General features: G+C 42.8%; 1 non-coding gene across 1 annotated transcript; it reads left to right on the top strand.

Annotated features, from left to right (window-relative positions):
- Nucleotides 1-307: 307 nt before the first annotated feature.
- On the top strand, nucleotides 308-414 carry LOC129401261 (U6 spliceosomal RNA). Its single transcript, XR_008628192.1, has one exon. It is a non-coding gene; the product is annotated as a U6 spliceosomal RNA (small nuclear RNA).
- The last annotated feature ends 4,822 nt before the right edge of the window (nucleotides 415-5,236 follow it).

The following is a 5,236-nucleotide window of genomic DNA, read 5'->3' as shown; positions in this document are numbered from 1 at the left end:
GTACTAAGATTTCAGTCCAACCCTGGGCCCAGAGCAGTGCTTGTTACATTATCCTACAATGTGTGAGGCTCATTCAACCGTGTGGAGAGTGGCATTGAGCATGGCTGTGGCTGGGTTCCGGAAGTCTTTGGCTAACAGTCTATAAACAATGATTCACTAGCAGAAAAATCACTGGGTTATCTTTCATGTGATGTATTTAAAAGTAAAAACAGTTCTGCCAGTCATAAAGTTTGTGGTTATAACAAGTTGGGTAATGTGACAAAATATGGTCTCAAATCTAAAACTCTGTTTGAAAATTTCTCATATTGTGCTCGCCTTGGCAGCACATATACTAAAATTGGAACAATACAGAGAAGATTAGCATGGCCCCTGTGCAAGGATGACATGCAAATTCATGAAGCATTCCATATTTTTTATTGGTGGTGGAGACTGTGCACTGGTGGAGGGATGGGTGTTTCATCATTGTGAGATTGTAACCCAAACATGAAAGCTTGTAACTATCTCACAGTGATTCAATAAAATTTTAAAAATTTTAAAAAAGTTTCTCATATTTTCTATCCTTATAGTTCTCACTTTAATATTTTTTATTTTAATAACTATCATTAAGATCAGTTGCTTTTGTTCTTTTGGATGTGGGCCAGTCTCTGTGGTGTGAAATGATATCTCATTGTTGTTTCAATCTGCATCTCCCTGATGATTAGCGATGGAGAGCATTTTCTCATGTGTCTTTTAGCCATTCGGATTTCTTCTTTGAGAAAATTTCTATTCATTTCCACCCCCCATTTTCTGATGGAGTTTAATGTTTTCTTCTTGTAGAGTTCAACCAGTGCCTTGTATATAATTGATATCAACCCCTTATCAGCTGGGTATTGGGTGAATATCCTTTCCCGTTTTGTTGACAGTCTTTGTATTTTGGTCACTGTTTCTTTTGAGGTGCAGAAGCTTCTTAGTTTAAGATAGTTCTATTTGTTTATCTTTGTTTTCACTTGCTTGGCCAGTAGCATGACATCTTTGAAGATCCCTTTAGCTTCAATGTCACGGAGGGTTTTGCTGATCTTATCTTCAGTGTACCTCATGAATTCTGGTCTGATGTTGAGGTCTTTAATCCATTTGGATCTGACTTTTGTGCATGCTGTGAGGTAGAGGTCTGAGCCCACTTTTTTTGCATGTAGCTGTCCAGTTTTGCCAGCGCCTTTTGTTGAAGAGGCTTTCCTTGCTCCACTTCACATTTCTTGCTTCCTTATCAAAGATTAGATGATCATATATTTGAGAGTGTGTGTCAGGATATTCAACCCTGTTCCATTGGTCTGCGGCTCTGCCTTTGTTCCAGCAAAAACATGCTGTTTTTATTATTCCAGCCTTATAGTAGAGATTGAGGTTGGGAGGGTTATTCCTCCCATCTTCTTTTCCCCAATAATTGCTTTAGCTATTCATGGGGGCTTATTGATCCATATGAATTTCAGGAGTTGGTGCGGATGTGGGGAGAAAGGGACTCTCCTTCACTGCTGGTGGGAATGCCGACTTGTTCAGCCCTTTTGGAAAACAATATAGACGATTCTCAAATAATTACAAATTGAGCTCCCATTTGACCCAGCAATACCACTCCAGGGAATATATCGCGGAAAGGCAAAAAGGTATAGTAGAAATGACATCTGCATTTGTATGTTCATTGCAGCACTGTTTACAATAGCTAAAATCTGGGAAAAAACGGAGTGGTTAAAGAAATTTTGGCTGGCCGGCGGGAAATGCAACACTGGAAAATGCTCCAGGCCCCAAACTGAGCCGATAACATCCGATGCCCCAGATAGAGGAGGTGCAGTCTCCCCACCTCCTCCAGATGGAATCCAGCGACACTGAGCTTCTACAAACATGGCTCCGGTGTGTGGGGACCAGGACTATTTCTCCGAACCATGCGGCTGTGAGACCTTTCTTGATATACAAAGTGAACAATGGAAAATAGATTATCTACCATCTGACCCTAGAAGGCAGGCTTGAATGGTGGTGTTGAATATCCAAGCAAAATATAATGCACAAAACTATAGAGAGAGCCCCAGAGGAACACAAACCAAGTTCGGAAAACAACAGCTTCTTGCAGAAATGCCTCTAGACTGTGAACTAAGCTACGGCCCCATGCCACCCCAGGAGGGGAAAGGTTTTGTACCTCAGCCTTTCCTTTCTTGGTGGTGGCATAGCGACTGCCATCTTTCAGAGCCCATTAGACAGAGGTATGAGTTTGCAATGACGGGGCATGTGGGAAATCTCAGGATGGGGGGTGGAACCAGCTGCCTCCTGCCCAGATGAGACCCCAAGTGGCTGCCCACAAATGGCTCCTCTGCTCCTGAACAGCCATGATTCCAGAGGCACACAAACCAATTTCAGAACCCAGTGGCTTCTTGCAGAAATGCCTGTAGACTGTGTACTAAGCTACGGCTCCGTGCCACCCTGGGAGGGGAAAGGTTTTCGTCCCTTGGCCTTTCCTTCTGGTGGCAGTGGCATGGCGACTGCCATCATTCAGAGCCCATTGGATGGAGGTATGAGTTTGGAGTGACGGAGTGTGTGGGAAATTTTGGGATAGGGGGATGGTACCAGCGCTGCTCCCTGCCCATATGAGACCCCAAGTGGCTGCCCACAAATGGCTTCTCTGCTCCTGAACAGCCATGATCCCAGAGGCACACAAACCAATTTCAGAATCCAGCGGCTTCTGGCAGAAATCACTCTGGACTTAATTACTAAAATACCAGAATTACAAAATCATATATTCTTCATTACCAGCAATAGAAAACAAATTATCAAATGGTGCCTTTTCAGCACATCTGATTGTTGGGGGAAATTTTCAAATAATAATAATGGGTTTTCTGTCCAAACATTGAATGTAATCAAAGTGAAGAGAGGGTAAAGTGAAAAATCATCTGCCACACAGTCAGGGTGGGGGGTGATATGGGGGGTATACTTGGGTTCTTGGTGGGGGAACATGTGCACTGGTGAAGGCATAGGTGTTTGATCATTGTATGACTGAGACTTAAACCTGAAAGCTTTGTAACTGTTCTCACGGTTATTCAATAAAAAAAAATGTAAGAAAAAGGAAAAAAACTATTGGAACAGTGTTCAGAAATTTTAAAACAAAATAAAAAAATAAAGAAACTTTGGTACATCTACACAATGGAATACTATGAATCTGTTAGAAAAGATGAAGTAATGAAATTTGCATATAAGTGAATCAACATGGAAAGTATCATGTTAAATGAAATGAGTCAGAAAGAGAGAGACAGACATAGAAAGATTGCACTCATGGGTGTTTGAGCATTGTATAACTGAGACTTTAACCTGAACGCTTTGTAACTTTCCACATGGTGAATTAATAAAAGAATTTTAAAAATAAATAAATAAATAAATAAATAAACTGAAAACATAAAGCATTTTAAAAAAAAGAAAGATCACACTCATCTGTGGAATATAAAGTAACAGAATGAGAGACTAACACCCTAGAGTAGTAGAGATAAGGACCAGGAGGTCTGCCCCACAGCTTAGCCTCACATGCTGGGGAAAAAGGCAGCTGAAAGAGAGAAGGAACACCAAGTAGAGGATGTTAGGAGGACCCATTTGGGTGGAAAATGAGTGCCAAAAGTAGACTATAGACCAAACAGGATGGCCACTCAATACCTCTATTGCAAACTACAACACCCAAAAGGAGAGAGAACAAAAGGGAATGCCCTGCCACAGAGGCAGGGTGGGGTGGTGGGGGATGGGGTGGAAGTGTTGGGAGGGATACTGGGAACATTGGTGAAGGAGAATGGGCACTGTGGAGGGATGGGTAAATGATCACTGTATGACTGAAATGCAAACACGAAAGTTCATAAGTTTGTAACTGTACCTCACGGTGATTCACTAATAACAAATTTTAAAAATTGAATAAATAAATTTAAAAGAGCATAAAAAAGTATCATTAAGGCTGTCACTTTAAACTATTTTTCAGATATGTTATCTAGTTCTGCTGCATTTGTTTCTTCCAGAATTTTGTTTAGTTTCATCATTTATGATATACTCCTTTTTTGTTTCTCTATTTGTGGCATTGTTCTGTACATTAATTTATTTGAACATATTCATTTCTATGGTTTTAAGCTAGTAAAAATATTTCTTGAGTTGATATCTTGAACTGATATTAATATTACATATTTAGGATATTAACCCTAAGATTTTTGTCCACAATACTGGCATATGCGTTGCTTTATAAACTGGTGTCCCTGTGCCTATTTGAACGACTACAGTTCTGCCTGAACAGGTGCTGTGGGAGCTCAAGACGAGGGGGAGATCTAAAGCCCACCCTTTCCTATAGTACATCTACCAGTCAGATCTCTGTCAAACGCCAGGCTAACACTGTCCTCTCCGTCAAGGTCCAGCTCTCCAGCTCTCCTTCCTGTTTTCACATAGCAGGTGTGGAGGAGGCAGAGTGACCTGAGACCTGGACTAGCATGACAGCCCGGCTCCGTCCCGGCTAGTCACATGCTGATGGGTCCTGGTTTCCCTCAGGATCGGTGGGTGCCATCCAATGCCTTCTTTACAGACCGCACCCGATCCTTTCTGGGCATTGTGGCACCAGGATGGAGCTCAGGTCACCCGGGTCTGCCCACAGCAACTTCCATGATCCGAGCTGTCCTCACAGGCGGGTACTCCTGCTGCCACGACAGCGGTGCTTTGAGCTCTCACAGGGAAACAAACATCCTAGGTGGCAGGTGCAAATTTTACCACTGAAACACCCATGCAAACATCCTAGGTGAATTTGATCTCTAGGTGTTCCCGGTAGGGGTGAGTAGAGTGATTTGAAAATCATAGAAGTCAGTTTGTTGTAAGAGAGAAGCCTGTCTTGAGTGATGAGTGAGCTTGGAAGGTCACAGGTAAATCTTCATCTCTCAACAAACCAGCCTGCATCAAAAGTTCAAACTCCAGCCTGTCTCTGCCTGGGATAGGGAGGGCGTGGACTCCAGCTCTGTGCCTGTGTCATAAGGATTATTCAACAACACCCACAGGGCAGGGCTGCTAGATGTATCCCCTAGCACTAGGTCCTTGGTTGACTTCTGGCAGAATGACAGACAATGCCTACCCATGTCTGCCCCCTGCCCACCGTACCCTGTTGTTCCCCAGAGGAAGCCTCATCTCATCCACACCTGGTTGTATGCACTTCCCAGCTAATACACAAAGGCTCCTTATCACAGTTTTGTCCCTTCTTCACTTGGCTCTG

This window comes from Sorex araneus, chromosome 1 (assembly GCF_027595985.1).
Source record: "Sorex araneus isolate mSorAra2 chromosome 1, mSorAra2.pri, whole genome shotgun sequence".
Classification (NCBI taxonomy): domain Eukaryota; kingdom Metazoa; phylum Chordata; class Mammalia; order Eulipotyphla; family Soricidae; genus Sorex; species Sorex araneus.
The sequence above is the reverse complement of the archived record's forward strand: the minus strand, read 5'-3'. Positions and strand labels throughout refer to the sequence as shown.